This window comes from Chinchilla lanigera, unplaced genomic scaffold (assembly GCF_000276665.1).
Source record: "Chinchilla lanigera isolate Chin_1 unplaced genomic scaffold, ChiLan1.0 scaffold00089, whole genome shotgun sequence".
NCBI lineage: Eukaryota > Metazoa > Chordata > Mammalia > Rodentia > Chinchillidae > Chinchilla > Chinchilla lanigera.
The window spans coordinates 4,768,410-4,790,881 of NW_004955490.1; the positions used below are offsets into that span (position 1 = coordinate 4,768,410).

The following is a 22,472-nucleotide window of genomic DNA, read 5'->3' on the forward strand; positions in this document are numbered from 1 at the left end:
CACCACACAGGTGGCTGGTATGGGTCACTGCAGTGAAAATTAAAACATATATGAAGTGCTCAGTTTAGTGTCTGGCCCATAGTAGGTGCTCAATATGTGTCAGCAGCAATTATTATTAGAATTAGCAGAAGTACTAGTTTAATATTACAGTCACAAATTTGAGAAAATACATAGGATGTGGACTAGATCAAGTATTATGTCAGTACTGGTTGAAATGAATGTTTTTGACTCCTAAGACCTAACACAGTGATGGAGTCTTGAGTTGCAAAAACAAGCCCGGGGTTGCTGCTAAATAATGTTGGGGGTTTCCCCGTCTCTCCTTCCAAGCCCAGGATCTGATCTTACTGCTGGTTGTTCCCTTGCACAGAGCTGCATTTGAGTATACAGCGAGATGACAGAGAAGGTACAGAAAAAGATTTCTTTCCTCACCCTTGTCACTTCCCAAAAATTCTAGTCTTCATTCATTCAAAACTGGAGTACCTCCTGTGTGCTGTCTGGCTCTGGGCCATTCCATCTTTGCAGCAATAGCTGAGTCATGAGCACCACGGGGAAGCCTCACCAGGCCAAGCTGTGCCCTTACACTGTGGGATTGTGCAGGGCTGCGACTGAGATGAGACAGGCACCAAGGCTTCCAGCCACTGTGTAAACATGGGCTTTTTTTTCTGGACTTTGTCCTGAGTTACACAAAATGATGAACAGCCTCCAGAAGCATAGAGAAGCTGGGATGCCAGTGTGGCACATGCCTCACACACACACCCTCCGCTGCAGACAGAGCAAACCCAGAAAATGAGGATAATGAAGAGGGATTTCTCTTTTGGCACAGCCCTGAACTCCAAGGTCTTCTGTGGCCTCAACCAGTATGTACAGCCCAACAACCTTGTCTGCTGCCAGGAATGAGTGACTACAGAGAACACCTCACCTTAATCCTAACCCTAACCCTCGTGGAGTTGCACCATGCTGACCCATTCTTAAGCAGCCTCAGGCTGGGGCCAGTTTGGTGAGTGAGAAATGCAGCAGCAGTGACTTACATTAAAGCCAAGGCACTACTCAGTCCATCTGCTACTGGTATTGTTCCTGGCTCGATTCCTTAACATCCACTTTCACCTATTCATTCATTTGATCATTCACTTATTTCACAACATTTACTGAGTGCCTCCATGTGCCAGGTACTGTGTAAGGTACTGGAGAGGTATAAGACAGAGCCCTATCCCTAAGCAGTGGGATGCTAGATCATTTTCATTAGAATATTATTTTTCCCATCTAAAAGTTATTAAACCCCTCTCTAGACCCTAACTTCTCTAATTCCTTTCCTAGATACTACTTTTGCCCTGATCTTCTTGTCATTTAAGTAAAACCTTGAGGCATTTATTATCAGTTGTCTCAAAGCCCTCTCCTTCCTTTCTCTCTTGAACTTACTCTAATTACTGTTCTGATCAAGATCACCAGTAACCTACATATTGCAAAATTCAATGGTGAATGCTCAGTGCTCACCTAACTTGAGTTGTCTTTGGTATATCTTCACAGCTTAATTCTCTCTTCCTTGAATCATCTGTTAGTTGTCTTCTTTCTTCTCTGGCTTCTTCTCAATATCCTTTGCTTGTTGCTCTTCAACTCAACCTGTAGACTTTGGAATGCTTTATGGTTCACCCTTGTACCTCATCTCTTTACTCTCTAAATTTGCTATGTAGGTGATTATCCCATCTTGGCTTGCAAAGTTCTAGCTGCAGATCAAAGCCGGCCTATGGACCCCAGGTGGTATATCAACTCTCCTTGACATTCCATTTTGATGTTAAATGAGCACTTGTCCCATTCTGTGTGGGTTGCTATAAAAAAATATTCTAAATAACTTACAAGAAGCCAAAAATGTTCTTTTCACAGCTGTGGAGACTGGGTTGTCCAGGATCAAGGTGCCACTGGCATCTGGGGAGGAGCCACTTTCTCCCTGTTGGCACCTTATTGCTGTATCTTCACATGATGGAATGCACAAGAAGCTGCATAAAGGTCTCTATCATAAAGGCACTAATAGCCATTCATGCGGGCTCTTTTCTCATGACCTAAGTCCACAACTCCCAGGTCCATTATCTTGGGAATTAGGACTTCAATATATGAATTTGAGAAAACGCAAACATTCTGACCTTAAACATACCAAGTTCAAAACTAAGCCCTTGATATTTACCCCTAAAACCTGCACTTCCCTCAATCCTTCCAATCTCAACTAAGTAGCAACTCCATGATTCTTGATGATCAGGCCAAAATCTATGTGGTCTTTCATGACTGTACTTTGTTTCATGCTTAACACATAGTCCCTTAGCGAATCCAGCATACTCTGTCTTTCAAAACACATACATAGAGATTTTGACCACTTCTCATTGGTTCCCATATCACTGCCACTTCAACCAACCACAGTTTTCAAAGTCACTATCATTTCTCACTTGGATTATTGCAGTAGCCTCCTAGCTAGTTCTGTTGCTTCCACTCTATGCCCTTCAGATTTTTCTCAACATAGCAGATTTAATGAGCCTATTAAAATCTAGGTCTGATTATATTACTTTGCTCACTGATTGTACTTACCCAGCAAAAGCTAAAGCTCTCACAGTAAGTTTCACAGCTTCAATTACCTGGCCTCCATTAATTCTTTGAATTTATCCCCTACCACTCTTCCCCTTGTTCTCAAATCTCCAGCTACACTAAACTCCTTGCTGTTCTTCAGACACACAGGTATGACCCAGCCTCAAGGCCTTTGCAAACTGTACTCTGCCTTAAATTCTCTACAGCCAGATAAATACAGATTAAGATTTTTTATTTTCTTAATATGTTTACTTAATATTTACCTGTCTAGTCCACTCTGACTAAAAAAATTTTCCCTCCAAAAAGTCATCTCATTTTTGTTTCATTTTATCCATAGTATTTATCACCTATCACACTATATTTCTTTCTCAGCTCCAGCTGCCATGACAAAATACCACAGACTGGGTAGCTGAAATAAAAATTTATTTCTCACCACTCTGGAGACTGAAAAATCCAAGATTAAGGCACAATGTAGGTTGCATTCTCTTCTCTTGATTTGTAGGAGCTTGCAACTACTATCTTTCTGTGTGCTTATTGACCTCTTTTTTGTGAGCACACACACACACACACAGAGAGAGAGAGAGAGAGAGAGAGAGAGAGACAGACAGACAGACAGAGACAGAGACAGAGACAGAGACGAGACAGAGACAGAGACAGAGAAAAAGACAAAGACAGAGACAACAAAGATGCAAGCTCTCTGGTGTCTCTTCTTACAAAGGCACTAATCCTATCGCACCCTTATGATCTCATCTAACCCTAGTTATCTTCCAAGAGGCCCATCATCACATTTTGAGTTAGACTTCAATATATGAACTTGTAGGGAGACACCAACATTAAGTCCATAATATTATATCTTTATTCGTCTATATTTTACTGATCTTGTTTATTGTCTGTCATGCTCAGAAGAATGGATTGTAAATAACATAAAAGAAAAGAAAAGAATGGATTTTTTAAATAAAGTTTAGGATTTGCATTCACTATTTTAACCCCTGTGTTTTGAATCATGCCTGACACATATCAGGGCCTAAATAAAAGTTTGCTGAAATAAATGGAATGATATAAGCAAAACAATTGCACTTTGTGATAAATGTGATGGTAACACTTAAGGAGGAAACTGAGGGATAAAAGCAGTGAGAATTCAGGACAAAATTGGAATTCAATTCCTGGCAGAGGGTCAGAATAAGCACGAAGACATTGAAGTAGAAATGAGTTTGGTACATTCTCAGAACAGAAGGCTGTTGTGGGCAGAGTGGAGTGGGCAAAACGTGAAACAAGACAAATTGAAAGGGATACAGTGGGCAAGATTAGTCAGGGCCTTTTAGACCATAGGAAAGAAAGTCGAATTTATACGCCATGAGATGAAAGCCATTAGAGGGTTTTGAAGAGGGGCATGATGCGATCTGAGTTACTATTGTTGAAGATTGCTCTTACTGTGAGTGAAAGCAAGGAAACAACTTAGGAGGCTGTTGCAGTAGTCTAAGAGGAATTTGATGGTGGACTGGGCTGGGCTAGCTGACGGCCTAATGGATACCCCTTTTCATCTAGATAGTAGAAGCTTCAGAAGGCTATACTAGTCCATTCTATTCACATAAACTCACACACAATGCCACTGGCTTCAGAACAACTTCCCGGTGCTATTACTCCATAGATTGCTAATTCTGTGCTCAGTGGTTCAGTAGTTGGAACATGTATGCCATGACCCACCCTGGCCTTCCCAGTTGATCAGCTAATGGGAGGGGTACTTCCGAACTGGTAAACAATTTAATCAGAAAGAAACTTAGAAAAAGTGATACAAGGCTTCATTCACCTAAATTTTAAAGAACCCCACTAATTCTCAGGGCTGGCTCTTTTACGCTTTCTTGAGAGTGGTGAGACAATATGCTCTCAAGGGAGTTTATAAATTAGAGGGTGAGATTAAGTGAAGAAAACAAAAAAATAACAGACGAAAGAATGAAGTAGGCATCCAGGGAGAGGTGTAAATACAATCAAAAATTGTTATGATTTATTTAGCACTAAGTTTATGGGATTACTATGTTGTGTGCCTTGCATATGCTCTCACTTAATCTTCACGAGAACTCTAGGGAGTAGGCAAAATGATCACCCATGACAATCATGATGGCAGCAGCTAGTAATTGCTTTCAAAATAACACTGACTAAGTGCTTAATATCACCTTCTCATTAGACCAAGTGTTTTGCTGAATGTCGTATAGGTACACAGACATTCCTCATTTAACAACTGAGGTCCATTCCTGCTACTAGATCCTTAAATAAACTGGATGCTAAATGAGGAATTGTATGTGGTATGTACATTACAGTATTCAGAACAAATAAATGGCCAAAAGAACCTCCAGCTCGATTACTTTGCTTTCACTTGTATAACTCTTGTATGCAGTATTACAAAGTATAACAGAACGTAAAACTACACTACTGTACAATACAATCAGCAAAAATTACAATGCAGTAAGTCTCCAACTTGCACACAATCAAACAGTGAACTTTCACAGCTGTCTTGCACAAGACTCACTTTGTTGGCTTATGAATGAATCTGACTTATGAACAATTCTCCCAAAATGGAACTCATTTGTAAGTCAGGGACTTACTATACCGTATAAACAAGAAGCTTATACCAAAAAAAGACACTGAGGCTCTATAAACAAGATATGTAGAACTGTACAAAAAAGTGTCAAATGTCCCAACAGTGTGCCTTGGTCATAAATCTGAATAGTTGTTAAACAGGTAAGTTGTTAAACGAGGAATATCTGTATACTCATTCTGCAGATGAGGATGACAAGGGCCAGAAAAAACGAATGAGTTATCCAAGATCACAGAGGTATGCAGGTGCAGCTCTGACATTCAAACGCAGGTTTGACTTTCAGGTTCATGTTCTGAACGTGCTATGACTGTTCACACAGATAGTTCCTATCTTGTTCTGGAAGGTGCATATGTTCAGGGAGAATGACATCCTGGAGGAGTAAGTGTGTGAAGATGAGAAATGAAGCCCCTACTCATGATCCAGCAAATGGGTCTGCTTGGTCAGAGCTGAGGTTATATACTGGGGAATAGTGCCAGGATGGCAAAGCCCTTCACCTGCCTCCTCTTGATCTTATTCACCTTGCCTGTGCCAGGCAGGGGCTGCAGCCTCCCATCAAGTCTCTCTATCACTCATGTCTTCATTGGGAAACGCTTTAGTCTGCTAAAAAGCCCTTTGGAATTCAAACAGCCTTAATTCCACTCCAAAGCAAGACAAACTATAGATTTTCAAAGTCAAACAATGAACAGTAAGTTGATAGCTTTCTCATTAGTTCTTTCTTAGGTGGAGGCAGACCTTTGACTTTTAGCAAATTGAAAACACTATCCAAAAAGACAAGAGAAAGCTGGGTGTGGTGGCACCCACCTGTAATCCCAGCACTCGGGAGGCTGAGGCAAAAGGATCACCTTGCGTTTGAGGTCAGCTTGGGCTACATAGTGAGTTCAAGGCCAGCCTGTACTACATAGTGAGACCTTGTCTCAAAAAACAATAACAAACAAAGAAACAAACAAAAACACAAGAGAACAAGAAATCCAAAGGAAGCAGCAAGCGGCATCAAACACAACTCATAGATAGCAAAAAAAGTTCATCATATAACATTGCTTGTAACAGCAAACATTTGCCAGTGATTTAAATATTCATCAGTATAGGGTTGGTGAGGTGAAATTATGACACATGTGTAGAAAAGAACACTATATTGTTACTGAAAAGAAAGAGGTAAAAACTGTATGTTCTACCAAGGAAAGATATTTTCAAAAGATTGTAAGTTAAAAACCTGGCCATACAACAATCTTTATAGTAAGATTCTGTTAAAGCTTATGTCCAGGTGTTCCCCTGAAACCGCATGCGCTCATAGGTGGAGCTAGTGGGAAGTGACTGGATCATGGGTTTGACATAGCTCTGGGTCAATAGATGATGGATTTACTAAAGAGGCAAGACCTACTTTGGATATGGGTGCCACCAGCCAATAGGCACATAGCCGGGATGGAATAAAAAGGGAAAGAAGAAGGAAGGTTGCTACTTTTTGCTGCCATGCTGCCCTGCCTGGGAGCCAGCTGACTGTGAACTGAAACTTTTACAAACTGTGAGCTAAAGTAAACCTTTCCTCCTTTAACTCATGTGTGTTGGGTACTTTGTCCTAACAACAAGGAAAGTAACTAAGACAGACCTCATTATAATCCTAGAGCTGTCTTTACATGTGGCCCAGATCATTAACTGAAGTTACTTGGTAGGATATTAGGACACAGGATTACACATGGACTTTCATTTTCTAATTTGAATATCTGTGCATGTTACTGACCTTTACCAAAGCCCACATTACTTTCATAATTGGAAAAAACGATACTTTGTTTCCATTTTGCAAAACAAAAATATCCCACCTTAGTTCATCCTTGTGCAACTTGTCTTTTGAAATGACAACATATTTAGGATTTAGCAATGTATTTGAAATTGTCTCCTATTAATTTTCTCATGAGTAAACTAAAATAAAACAGCAGTTATTAACCAGATTATAATACAGTAAAATAGACAAGGAGTCGATTAAACTGTTTTACCCAAAGCATAGGTGGCAACCAGCAGAAAGGTCTCAAGGGAAGAGTCATAGAGCTTTTCCAATTTTGTCAATAATTTAGATGATATAGAAATTGTACTTACCACCTCTGAAGATAACTCAAACCTGGCAGGGTATCAAACACGTTGAAGAACAAAACAGATTCAAATCAAGCTCAGATGGGCTGGAATACTGGGCTGAAATTTAAAAAGTGAAATTAAGATAAACAAAGTAAGATAGAGTAAGATAAAGAAATAATCCTCAATTAAAAAGGGGTGATATGTCCCAGCAGCAGCTCATATAACTAACAAGCCTCCCCACCACAAATATTTGAGGTTTGAATTAACTCAGAAGTATAATTTAAGCCAATAGGTTAAGGTAATGTAGCTGAATTATTTAATTGGTAAAACACTAGTGCACAACTTTAGGTTGTATTAATTAAAGTTTCTAGATCCTAAAATACAATCATCACCCTGTAACCTTTACTGTTCTCTCCTGGAATCTCCTGTTTAATTCGAGGCATTACGTTTGAAGAGTCACTGAGAAAGTGGAATACCTGCAGAGGACAGGAGATTAGCAAAGGACACTATCCAATAACTGAAGTGGCTTCTGAAGGGACAAGAGACATGGTTCTAGTAAAGGAGAAAGACTGGTGAATGTATAGAGCATTCACCTGTCTTCAAATCACTAGTGTTTTCTTATGGAAGGCATGTATGTATTCATTATTTAAGTGACAGAACTAGGACTACTGCCACCCAGTGGTAGCAAGAAGGCAGACTGTCAGTAAACCTGTCAAAGGGCTTTCTGACCTTGAGAAAAGTCCTGCCAGAGGCTGAGCAGGCTGGTAAAGCAGGAAAGGTTTTAAGTCAAGGCTGGAAAAACAGATCCCTAGTGGCACAATGATATTAGCTGCATCCCTTTCAGCTCTGAGAGGCTGCATCTCTTTCCCCTCTTCTCTGTCATCACCTCTTTTCTGTCCTCTTCTGCACCAGTGAGCCACTCTGCAGGGCACAGAGTGGTAAGGCTAGCTCTGCAGGACTACTGGAGCTTCTGTCTCTTGTTAATTATTGTCAAAGACCTGTGGGGGCGAAACTCAAGGCTTATATGACTGCTGAATAGCTGACATAAGTCAAATCACGTCCCTCCCTGGAATAGCCCTTTTGCAGCTTTCCATCACCTTGCAAATGACAGTCATCACGATGATCTAAAGCCTTAAACAATGTGACCCTACTGATCTTCTGATCTTCTATGCTATCACTCTTCCCCTCATTCAATCCACTCCTTCAACATGGGCTTTTTGGTGGGTTTGTTGCTTGCCTGCTTGGTGGTCCTGGGGATTGAACCCGAGGCCTTTGCACTGAGCTACATCCTCAATACCCAATTTTTAAATTTGAGACAATGTCTTGCTAAGCCATTAAATTGCCCAGACTGGGGTGGAACTTGTGATCTTCTTGTGTCAGCCTCCCAGAGTGATAGGATTAAGGGCTTTGGTGGTTTCTTAAATGCCAGATATGCTCCTGACTCAGAAGTTAGCTCTGTTTGCAACACTCTGCCCGGAGATAACTGCTGTGTCGCCATCTTTGGGGCTAACCTCACATAACACCTTCTCAGGGAGGAGGCAGCGAACCCTTTCTAAAATCACAAGCTGTTAAGCTTTAGCTCCAAAACACACACACACACACACACACACACACACACACACGCATGCACAGACACACAAACCTGGCATTTTGAAACTCTTTATAACTTCATCTGGAGTACTTAATATCATGCAACAAAATATTTTATATTATTTGCTTTCCTATGTCACTTATTGGCCTTTAGGTTCTTTACGTGCAAGACTATGCCAGGTGCTCAGTAAATGTTTAATGAATTGCAATCCAAGTCCATGCCATTTTCTACAGTCTTATTTATTTCAACAAAATAAATCTATGTCAATAAAATATTTTAAAAATAAATATCAGAGGTAAAACTAGATCACAAATATTACGACAAGGAGTTAATTTGGGTTGGCTTTGTCCGTTTCTCTCAATTTCCCTAATGTTCTGTTACATGATCACATTACATTACAGACCAATTGATTATAATAAAGGTTGTACCTAATATCTACTGAGCTATTACCACATATCAAACACAGTGATAAACATTTATTAGATTAACTCATTTAATTACCTAGAATAATCCTTAGCAGTTGGCATTACTATCATGCTCATTTTAAAGGCCAGGACACTGAAAAACCAAGCAGTAATATGACTTGCCCAAGGTCACACAGCTGATGTAAGGCAAATTCCAAAGTGATAATAAAGATAACAGCTAATATTTACTTCATACTAATCATTTACCACACACTGCAAAATGTTCAACACGTATCATCTCAAAGCTAGAATAACCCATGAGGCAGAAACCATTGTAAGATCATTTTTCAGTACGAGGTCTTCCTGTTACATAATCAGTCACACCCACTGTCTCACTTAGCATCTGCTTTGGTTTCAGGAAAAGCACACTTTGATTCTCTCTTCTGCACTCCATGTCAGTGGAGGAACTGGCAACAATCTTCCAGCTGCTCTGTGAACTCTTCACTGTATGTAGATTAGACCTTCAGCACATGTGATTTCAGCCTTTACTTACCCTGTCCATAATGTCCTTCTTTTCCCTCATTAGCCCTATCCTGTCAATGACTCCCAAAACACAGTTTAAATGCAGCTGGCTAAAGGACTCTTTCCATGGCCTTTCCACCATGATCTCTCTCATCATACACATCTCATTGCAATTTGTCATCTCTCGCTTTGTCATGGCGGTTCTCTTCCCATTCAGGTATGTCCTTTTCAGTTAGACTACAGGCTTAAAGAGGCACCTGGGCCTAATGCTCCTTGAATAGCCTGCAATCAGTAGTACATTAGCTTGCACATAGTAGGTGCTTAGTAATTATTCTGTTCACTTAATCATTATACTCTACTCTCACAGTTGCAAAAATATTCTCTTTCCAAGGTGCTCTTATACATTTTATCTCACTTTACCCTCACAGCAGCCTTAAGAGATAAGAGACGCAGATCTTATTTTTCTCATGTTTACAGTTAAGGAAATTGAGGGCCAAAAAGGTTAAATAAGTTGTCTCAGGCAACACATCTAAGAATTGAGCCTAGCTCTCTGAACTCTGAGCCCCAGAATCCGCACTAGACCATGATTCTACTACAAAGGCTTCCCTGGTGGGAGTGATACTAATAACATTCCTATAAAGACCTTGTCTTGATTCTATCACAGGAGCAAAAGCAATAAAGAGCACCAAGAGGCAATATCCTCAGTTGAGATTGGGAAGGTAGGTAAATTCATACATTCTGGTGAGAAGTGCCTGGGGCTTATCAGATGGACGGTGATAACTCTGTTATATTCTTTGTGAGGAGGGCACTAGGGACTGAATGCTGTTCTCTGCACAGGCAGATCAGCTCAACCCTGAAGAGAAGGGCAGCAGCCTAGCCGGCAGCATGGTGAATGTGAAGGAGCACTAAACGTGGGTTCCAGGTGCAGCTTCTGCCATAGGCTAGCTGTGTGGCATGAAGAAACTACTGTACTTCCTCGGAGAAGCCCCCAGTTTATAAGTCGCTTATAGACCCAACATTCCATAAATCTATGACACAAGTCACAAAGTAGTGATCCATGGACCAATATTCAGGCCACGGATATGTTTTCTTTGTTGTGAATACTGTTAAAATTTTACTCTTAACCAACTTTATGTACCTCCTGAAGGTGTTTTTACTGAGGAACAAGGACATTGGAAAATGAGGGGATTTTACAGAAATATGCAGATGTCCGTGTTCTCTACAAATAAAAGATCTGGCTTAGAAATGAGAAGATTCACATTAACTTTGATTTCTAGTCTTTCAGAAAAAAATGGACATATGTGTTTATTTTTTCATCTGTTTATTATTTGTAATGTGATATGTACTATAGGGAAAATATAAAACCAGGTGAAAGGTCTGAAGTTCTGAAGTGGTAAGGTTGGGAGATTCTGCGAGGCCTACAGTTCAACAGAAGGTGAACAGAGAAAGCCTCACTGAAAAGGGGACTACAATGGACTGGAATCATGCAGTGGCTTCTCCTTTAGACAGAGCATGTGGATGAAAGGTTAAGGGTACTAATGTTCTCAATAAATCAAGTGCAGAATAAATAAACACTGCTGTTGGTTGATGTGAATCAAAATGGAATTTAAAACAAAGTATCTGTTTTTCAAAAGACAACAAAAAGTTTCAGATGATAAAATAAATATCAAAGTCTAGCAGGCGAGACAAGAAGTAAGCATAGCAATTGTTTAGATATGGGCTTGATACACTTATACAAAGCACTTACTATCTAAGAGCAACTAAATATCCCAAAAAAATCAAATGCTTTTTCTATGCAATGAGGCCAGTGCAATTAGCCAGATACCTGTAGCCATGTCCCTGGCTTGCCCCTACACCTCAGGCCAGGGCTGTTACAGGGTAGTAGAGTGTATTCTAATCACAGAAGAATCAACTCTGTTGACTTGAGTACAGCCTGGGACAGATGAGGACAGAAGAATGTAGCCAGCTTTTTTCTTTTGTAGTTACTTCTAGGGAGGCTTGACAGATAATTTCGCTGATAATTGTTTCTCCAGTAAGAAATGAGCATTTCAAACATCTTTGATCATGACCCACAGAAGGGTAAATATTGATATGTATAAATATATATATAATAACTTTATATATAACCATATATGAGTATATATAAAGAAACACTTCATGAAGCAATAGTGACCATTACTCTATAGAGTGCACACTGCTATTCCCTATTCCATTCCTTTGTTCTTGTTTTGGATTTTTTGTTTGGTTTTGTTTTGCTTTGCATTTTGTTTCTGAGACAGGGTCTCATTAAGTAGCTCAGGCTGGCCATGAATTCATGGTGATCCTCCTGTCTCAGCCACCCCTGTGCTGAGATTGCAGGCCTCTGCTGCCACACCCTGCCAGTTGCTATTTTTTGCAATGCTGGTGACTACCCACTGAGTAGATTTCCTGAGCAGTGGGTTAACGATAAGCAGCTTGAAAAACACTGCCCTAGAACAAGTGTTTCAAAGTCTGCTCCCACATCACAATCTGTTGGAGTCTTTGTTACACAAGTATGTGTGTGTGTGTGTGTGTGTGTGTGTGTGTGTAATGCTAGGGATGGAATCTAGGGCCTCACAGCTGTGAGCACAAGTGCTCTACCACTGAGCTACACTCTTACCTGCAACACATATTCTTGCGTTCTTTTCCAAACCTATGTAATCAGAATTTGTTCAGGGTACATCCCAGGGACTTGTTCTCTAATCAAGAACCAGATGTGTACTGATACTTAGAAGTCACAGGTCTCCTCAACAAGAGAAACAAATAACACCAAAAATAAATACAGTCAAATGCATACTTCATGCCAGCACTGGCAGCATAAAAGTTTTCCATACATTATCCCACTCAAGTTCTCACAGCAACTCCACATTGTGGATGACAAAACTGAGTCCCAGTTAGCTTGAATGAGTTGCTGAAAGACACACGCAAGGAGGCTGAGGGGGTGGGAAGGCTGTGATCCATAAGGAATCAGTCCGTTTGAGCCCAGGGTTCTACCATAGTGACTCTCCCATACTTCTCCACTCCTCCCTGTACCTACAGAGGCCTTAAATCCGTTCTGGAATGTTCTATACCAATACAAATTCTGGGTCATATACCAAAATGGTCCAAGCCCCAGAGTCAAGGAGCAAACATAAAACAGTAATAATATTTTGCACATATATTGAGTTTTTCTGTTTCCAAATCATATGTATGTTTACTTTCTCCATATGTATACCTTTCACTTATGCTGTGAATCAGAAGAAAATAGATGAAAGAACGGACACTCAAAGAGGAGCAACAGCTTATCCAAAGTCTCCCAGCAAGTTCACAGCCAAGCTACAGCACTCTGACTCCCTCTGGCAGAGTCTAATGCTCTACTTGGGCTAGCTTTCTCCAGAGGTCCCAGCTCCACATTAATTTCCAGCCTATTTCAAGTCTAGCTCCCTTTAAAGCAGAAGAGAAAGAGCTGGTCTGCTGTCCGCCTCTCTTTTCATAGACTTTACCATCAAGTGCAGAAATGAACATTCTTCCCATGCACACTGCCTGAAGGACAGGTTGCCCTGACCTCCACAGGAATGTGCTGAGGATTTGCTGCATTTCTATTTTTGCCATGCAACTTGCAAAAAGCTCTCTTCTGTGCTTCAAAGGAAAATAATGGATTTCACAATGAAAGGGAAATGTGTCATCCTTCCCATAGAGTTTAAATGCCACCAGCCACTAGCAAAACAACTTCTGGAAGTCTCTGCCCAGCAATATGTTACAAGCCCATAGAAAACCTAGGCGTTGGAATCAACCAATCTTTGTGACTGGCAGAAAGGGGCTGGAGGGATGAATGGCCTCCATTTAGCCTCTTCAGCTGAACCCCTTCCTTCACTGAGAACATCCTCCCTGTTTCTACCACAGAGAGGGGTGTTTTTTGCAGTGTGTATATGATTATGGCACAAATGACTATTTATCAAACACTATATTGATTCTAATATTTTTCTTAACCATTCCCCTTCACAATGCAGATCGTTTTTTTTTCTCCCCTTAATAACTCTTGAGGCAAACTTTCCACTCACTCAGTACACACACACACACACACACACACACACACACACACACACACACACAATTTGGTGAAAATAAAAGCAAGACTCTTTTGTCTTGGCCTCAGTCAACTGGTGTTTAAAATTAATAGGCTGAGCCACATGGTCTGTTTGGTCCTTCCTGGTTCTAGGGTTCTAATAAAATATGTTGGGAAAGCCCCGAAGCACTGCCCATGAATTTGTGATTCAGTTGCTGAGCAAGGAAGAGTAAACTGACTCAAAATTCAGTTTTAAATCATCTTCTTTTGTTGAAGGGAGTGAAAAAGTGGGATAAAGAAAAAACCTTTCTATTATACCCATGAGGAGGCCGAACATAATACTGTAGAATGTTGCTGCTTCCAAAGCATAAGTCAGCACTGGGATGCTGACGTCCTAAAGACGAGGATTACACTGCTTTTTCCCCTTCTTTTAATTTTCATTCTCTTTTTGTCAAGTCATGGCTTTAAAGCCTACCTAGTCAGTTGCCTTTTCACCATGTGTCAATTTCTCTTCCCATGTGAAGGTAGCGGGTACAATCCAGCCTTGTAATAGCTGAAGTTTCATCCCCATATTGCTTCAAGCTACTGCCATTTTCACCTCAGCTGGAGCATTCCATTTGATGCCAGAAAAAATTCAAAGAGGTGCTGAATTTGCTTTGAGCCTGCAACTTCCTTTTAGTTTAAGTCACCTCCCTTTTAGTTTGGGCTTTGAATTGTTTTATGGATTTCCATACCAGAAACACAGAATATATCAGCTCTTTAATTTCTGTTGTTAATCACCAAAGTAGCTCCTTCCCTGTGGGCGTGCTGACTAGATCTACACTTGCTGCTGCTTGCCAACATAGAACATACTCCTTTCCTACCTGTGTCCCAAGGCTAACTTGAAGACATGAGAGTGCTCAGGAAAGGAGGGGAATACTTCCAGAGTATTCTGCAAAGGGAACTAGAGAAAGTGAAGATCACACTCACTCTTCTGCAGTACAGCGGAGGGAGTCCCATCAAACTGCCTGTGTCTGAATCCAAGTCACTGAAACTCTTGGGTCTCTGTTTGTTCACTGTCAAATGGGAGCAGTAGAATGGGATAGCTCATCAAGTTACTGTGGTAAACAAATGAGTAAACAGCCTAGAGCCATGACAGCACACACTACTATCTCATAACTACTGGTGAGGCTGATTATTATTCTACCTGGCTAAACCAGTCTTTCGAGTTTTTGATGTTTAACTCCCTGCATTTTCTGGCCATCATATTTCACCAGAGGATCTGAAAGCACACTGTAAATGGGACTGAGTTAATGTACATCTTAGAGCCAAGGGAGCAGAGAGTGCAAACATGGCCTATTTTCCTGTTAATTTACTCATTCATTCTGCAAATATTTACTGGTTCCCTATTACACAGAAGGTACCATGCTAGGGGATGAAAATATAGGATGAACAACACAAAGTTATGGCTTAATGGAATTAACACTCTAGAAGTGGGGAGCTGGGAGAGGGAGGAGACAAACAAATAAGAAATATAATAAAAGAGAAACAAATAAGCTTAGTGAATGTAAGAGACAGAAAATATGGTAAGGTTGGAGGCTGGGCACAAGAGGGAAGGTAAAATTAGATGAGGTTGCAGAGGACAGCACATCACTGAAGCCCTGAAGGCCAGGCAAGTAGTTTTGTTATCATAAGAACACTGAGAGATAAATGGAGGGTTTGAAGCAAAGAATCAATATACTGAAATACTTGTTACAGTTCTTGCGGACTGTTATGTGGAGTTGAGACTTTTAGGGGCAAAACGCTTGTAATTTTATACAGATAAGACATCCATTCTTCAAGTTAAAAACAACAAAAATAGGTCTATTCGTCAGCTTTCCCATTGCTGGAATACAATATCTGACACCCACATAGCATAAAGGCACAGAAACATGGTTCTGTCAGACATACATTTATTCCTTAGAATATTTCTATTGATGAATTATTAATTTTAATTTTATGAGTTTTATTATATTAAAAATGAGTACTTAATAGGAAATATATCACAAAAATACGTATTGAATTTTTAATATCTATCGAGTGTTTAAAAACAAGCATCAAAATTTTCAACATCAACTGTTTCCTGGTGTAAAAAGTCTAGAAAAGAACAACACAAATAAACTCATATAAACTACAGTGAAAATACCAATAACACTTTACAAAAAATATTTACTTCAATTATCACAACTAAAACAGTCTGCACACATGACGACAGCACATTCCATACACCCGTATCACTTACACTGACAGCACATGTGTTTTGCTTTTCTGGCCTTTTTGTAGGACATCTACATTCACCTTGACATCTCAGTGATATTGCCAATTTGTCAGGAGTTTCTTATTATATTATATAGTGTATAGTTAAGAGGAACATAAAATATCAATAAAATAAAGTATGAAAATATTAAAGTATTAAATTGTGTGCTTAGAATAGACATCATCTTCACATCAGCTGTGTACTTGCTTACAAAACCTAAAAGATAGCATCATAAATAAGTTACTGCATGAGCTACAATGAAAATACCAATAAACTCTACCAAAAAGTAAGCTTTGCTTCAACTGTCACATCCAAGGCAATCATTACACATGACAACTTCATGTTCCATGCACATGTCTTGCATACACTGAGAACACATGAGTTTAACTTTCCCTTCCTATGTGGCAGTCTTGTCACCTCTCTTTTCTTCCTGTTTAGTCAGAAGCTTCCTACTATAGTGTAGTGCAATGTACTTAGCAGGAAAATAAGATATCAATAAAATAAAATATTAAATATGTAATGAATGCTTAGAATATACATCAATATTTTTATATCAGCTGTTTACTTGCTTACAAAACCTAAAAGATGACATCAAAACTGAAAACCTATGTGAACTACAATGCAAACACAAAATTCGACCCATGAAATAAGCATTGCTCCAACAGTCACACCCAAAGCATTCTTCACGCATGACAAGCGCATGTTCCATACACAAGTATCGCTTACTCTGATGGCACATATGTTTTGTTTTCCTGTGCTTTCTTGTAGGACACAGTTGACATCTTCTTTGTTTTCCTGTTGTCATAGTAGGTCTTAGTGCTGCTGTGCCTGCCTTTTCACCTGTTAGCTCACCAGGGTGCTCCACATTATCTCTGCATAGTTTCCTTGGCGGAAATATTTGTTTTTCCTCTGCTGTAAATGATCTCTTATGAGCTCCACTCCCAATCCTCTAAGAAAATTTCTCTGTGATATTTTGTAATTGTTGTTTTCTTTGTGAACTATCAAAGTATGCCACACACATTTAAGATCAAGTAAAACATGAACTTTGGCTAATGCTTTGTGTTTCAAGTGACATCATAGTTGCTGCATAAACTCATCAAAAATATCTATTCCACTTTGGTTTTGATATAGAAAGTTTCCATCTCAGGCTTCCATTTTGTTGAAGTTTTCTTATCAATACCTCCATCATGGTGAAATGCTGGCATCAGCAGTACCAGTTTGTTTTTCTTTGCTATATTTGAGGCCAATGTTGCACCTTCATGAACTCCAAAGATTGTACTATACAATTCTCTGTCTTGAGATTGCAACATTTCTTTTGGAATTTCTGATTTGTTCCTGTGTACAATTCATGTGCTGGTCAACTTGTGCTCTGTTAGCAAATGTAACATCTATTGGAAATTGGTAAAACAGTTGTCAAATGTCACATTCTAGTTAGTTTGGGAGATGGAAGCAACAAGTCTGTTCACACCATCATTCAGTTTATTACTATACAAATAGGGACTCAATGGTTGAATTCCAGGATAAATGTCTAAACTGAAAGCATAATAAGTCTTCGCATCTACCAGGGCATATATTTTATGCAATATTTTAATCCAGCACTTTTCAGTAAGTATGTTACATTCTTGCAATCACCATGATAAATCACTGCAAGTACAGCAGACCTATGAATGCTTTCAATTCAGCTAATTAGGTGTTATGATAAATACATTTTTGAACATGGCTATTGGTGTATAGTGAATGCTTTACTTGCATCTCATAATTCGTGTATTTCACAGCACCTTGTAGCATTTCATCTGTTAATTTCCAACACTGAGTCGCAGTTCTGGGATTCTGACCTTGAGTGGCTCCCAAGACCCTTACTATACTTTTAGAACTAGTTCTAACATTGGATCATTCCACTTGGTTGTGTGATCATTTTTCAACATTTCAACAAGTCAAATATGTACCCATATTGCTGTTTTCTTCATCATCTAAATCAAGGTGGTCTGCATTCCCTGTGTCTGTATCAGTCAATTCTTGCTCCATTTCACTGTCATTGGAACTTTGGCTCACATGGCCAACATCAAAGTCATCATAATCAAACACCCACACCACTCTTCTGTTGTGAAGCATTACCCAGGCATGACTAATGTGATGATTCACTTTTGACCTCCTCCAAAACTTGCAAATCTGGTTTTTCTTGAGCCATTTTACTGAATTGGATTACTTCTACCAGAAAAATCAAAAGAAAGCAATTTTTTAAACAAACCCTGAGGTGGTATAGATCTACTGGACCTTCTGTGATACTTGGATAAAGATATGCAAAAGCAGTTAGACAGAGCATAAGGTGGGGAAAAGTCTCATTGTGTCACTTTTGCACATGTGCACACACCTTGCCATTCATCATACCAACTGTGTAAACGCATAAATTCCTTCTGTGGCCTTCAGAGAAAGGTACTGAGATGCACAGCTGGCTACTATTATTATAAAGTACAAATTTATAGTAGAAAAGTAAAGGATGGGTCCACTGGACCCAGTGTTATTTTCCTAAAACTGGGAAAACATTCTTACTTTTCTTTGTCTTTCATGACCTTGATGTTTTTGGAAAAATATGCTGGTCTCTGATTTTTCTTATACTTTACATCACAGTGGACAGGAAAAAAAAAATTCCCTGACTTCCCTACTTCAGAGCCAGAGAGTTCAGAAGATTCCAAATTTTGAGCTACTCCACTGGGTCCCAAACTGTTGTCATGTATCTCTGAAAATTTTGATCGTACCATTTACCCAAATTTGAGGTTTAAATTACCTCATCTTTGCAATGTAATTGCAGTACCTGGCAAGATTCTAAATATGACCCCAAATAAACCTTGTTTCTGTATAATACCCTCCGCTTTGACTGTGGATGGGGCTGATCAAAGTGATGATGAGAAATTACTCCAGTGGTTATGTTGCATTCTCTAGTGAAATAGAGGTCATTTGGGCGGGGCTAATCTCATCACATCTCACCTCATGAATGCTTTAATAACGGAGGCTTCTCTTGCTATTAAGTAGAAGGGAAAGACAGAGAGATTTAAGGTATTGAAGAATATGACATGTCAAGTCACCAGGGCAACTGTTCTAAGTGTGAAAATGGTTACATAAGAAAAAATGTAGGAAACCAGGGTGATGTCTCACACGTGTAATCCCAGCACTCTAGGAGGCTGAGTCAGGAAGATTGAAAGTTTGAACCCGGTCTGAGTGACTTATCAATCTTGTAAGGCCCTGTCCCAAAATAATTTTTGAAAAGGGTTGGGGATGTTGCTCAGTGGGTACTGGTTGCAGTTCCCAGTACCACAAAAGAAGGAGTAGGAGGACAAAGACGATAGCAAGGAAGAGGAGGAAGAGGAAATACCGGTGGCCTCTAGGAGCAGAGAGAAACTGATGCCAGACAATCAGGAAGGAAATAAATCCTTCAGATTTACAACCTCCAGGGACTGAATTCTGTATACATATCGGTGAGTCTGAAATAGATTAATCCATAGAATTTCAGCATAAGAACCCAGACCAGCTGCAACATTGAATAGAAAATCCTGTCAAGTATTCCAGGTCTTTTCACCTACAGAACAGATTGAAAATGAAAATATAATATAGCAAGATTTGTGGGAGGAAAGTAAAGCAGGGTGGAGAGGAAAATTTATCTCATTAAATGCATAGATTAACAAAGAAGAAAAGCTTCAAATCAATAATCAAGCTCGTAACTCAAGAAACTAGATAAAGAAGAGAAAAGTAAACTCAAAAGGAAGAAGGATGAACTTAATAAATATATGAGGAAGAAAGTGAGTGAAGGTGAAAACTGAAAGAAAACAAGGAACAAAATCAATGAAACAAAGAGTTGATTCTTTGAAAAGATCAAGAAAATTGATTGAACTGGTCTGGCATGGCTAACAATGAAAAAAAGAAAAGACAGAAATTAACAACATCTGTACAAATATATCGCTGTGGGTCCCCACAGATATCATAGGGGTAATACGAGAGTAGTACAAACAATGACACACACATTAATTTGACAATGTAGATGAGAGGAACCATTCCTCAAAAATTATAACATCACTCAGTGTAAAGTATACACAGGATAACTAAGATAGTTGTATTACTGATTTCTATCGCTTTATTGAAAGGAACAGTTAATGTTTAATTGTTTGATAAATCTTACATGTCTATATTTGTTTACCTGTGCAATCAATTTGAAGATAACAATATGTAATATAACAACAAGTGTTAATTTCCTATCACCTCCTCTGAAATTCTGTATTGCTTGCATTTTTTGTGTGTTGTTTTGTTTATGTCTGTGCGTTTGTTAATATGTTTTCATTCTTTTATCTTCAAAATAAGAAAAGAACAAAATTCACTCAGTGTGAAACAAACAACAAATAGACTTAAAACTTTTAAGGAAATTAAATTTGTAATTTAAAAGAAACATCTCCAGGGGGCTGGGGATTTTGCTCAGCGGCACAGCGCCTGCCTGGCAAGTGCGAGGTTGTGAGTTCAATTTCTGGTACCGGAAAAACAAAAACAAAAACAAAAACAAACCAAAACAAAGCAAAACAAAACAAAAAAAAAAAAAAGGGAAATATCTCCAGAAACAGGAGTTCTCACTGGAGAATGCTATGAAGTATTTAAATAAAAATCGACACCAATTTTCTACAATATCTTATAGAAAATGGAAGGGAATATTTCCCAATTCACTTTGGGAGACTAATATTACCCTGACACCAAAACCAGACAATGACAGTACAAAGAAAAAAGGAGGAAGAGAGGGAGAGAGGAAGGGAAGGAGGGAGGGAGGAAAAGACTACAAAGTAAGATCTTTCATGAATATAGATTCAAAGCTTTTTAGCAACACATTAGCAAATACAACTAAACATTTGACAAAATCTAACACTTACTCATGATAAAAACAAATAAAAAATCCTCTAGGAAACTAGGAATAGAGAACTTCCTCATTAGATAAATAAGTTACCAAAAACAAATAAATAAACTTGAAAGCATACACAAAAAAGATTCCAACATTATATAAAATAGGACTGTACACTATGTCAAACTGAGATTTATCTCAGCAATGCAAGTTTGGTTTAACATCCGAAAATCAATAGAGAAAAATATTTTACAAAATTTAATACCACTTTGTGATAAAACAGTCAACAAGCTATAAGTAAAATGGAACTTCCTCAATATGGTAAAAGGGATCTGTAAAAAACCCACAGGTAATATACATATGCTCCTTGATGTAAAGTGTGGTTATGTGCTGATAATGCATCATAAGTAAAAAATATCATAAGTCAAAAATGCATTTCTCATACCCAACTTACTAAATATCACAGCTTAGAGTATCACCTGTTTTCCCTCATAATGAAATGCCTGACTAAGAGCTATGGCTCAGCCAACATCCTGGGAGAGTATCATACCCCATACTGCTAGACCAAGAAAAGGTCAAAATTTTAATGTCAAAGTTACAGATTTCACATATCATTGTAAAGTCAAAAAAACATAAGGCAAACCACTGTTTGGAACCAACTGTACTTGCAAGTTGAATACTGAAAGCTTTCCCAAAGATCAGGAACAAGCCAGGATGTCTACCTTTGCCATTTCTATTCAATATTGTATTGAAGGTTCTAGCCAGAGCAATTATGCACAGAAATGAAATCAATGCCAGGCTGATCAGAAAGACAGAAATAAATCTATCTCTAATAGCAGATAACACACTTGGTGTCCATAAAATTTTGAGCAGTCTACTGAAAAAAAAATGATTAGGAAAAGTAAGTTCAGCAAGATTTCAAAATACATGACAATATGCAAAATAACAATTTTATTTCTACACATTAAAAATGACCAAAACAAAAATAAAATTAAAAAATTCATTCCGCTTACAATATACCAAATAGAATAAAATTGTAGAATTAACTTTTTAAATTAAATAAAAAATTTATAATTGAAAAATATAAAACATTGTTGAAGTAATTAAAGAAAATCTAAATGTATAAAAAGACATCCCATATTCATGGATTAAAAGACAATATTGTTAGACAGTAAGACCCTCTAAGTCATCTATAAATCCAAACATCCCCTATCAATATGTTAATTGCCTTTTTGACAGAAATTAACAAGTTAATCTCAAAATCATATGGAATACAGGGCATCCAAGTAGTTTAAACAAACTTTTTAAAAAAATAACAAAGTTGGAGGACAAGTACAGTACTTCCCAATTTTGAAACTTAACCAAAACTATAATAATTAAGATAGCATAGTACTGGCATAAAAGTATACACATGGAGCAATGAAATAAAATTGAGAGTCCCTAGGAAATGAAGCTTTACGCTTAAAGTCATCTGATTTTCAACACGGGTGCCAAAACAGAAATTTCAATAGGGAAAAAA

At 38.6% G+C, this 22,472-nt stretch overlaps 1 protein-coding gene across 2 annotated transcripts in view; it reads right to left on the minus strand.

Annotated features, from left to right (window-relative positions):
- Positions 1-22,472, minus strand: part of Pak3 (p21 protein (Cdc42/Rac)-activated kinase 3) — a 294,919-nt gene that overhangs the window by 229,477 nt on the left and 42,970 nt on the right. For both annotated transcript variants that reach the window (XM_013504549.1, XM_013504548.1), the window contains exon 2: positions 7,250-7,342. The gene's annotated coding sequence lies outside the window, so the exon portion shown is untranslated. The remainder of the gene's footprint in view (positions 1-7,249; positions 7,343-22,472) is intronic.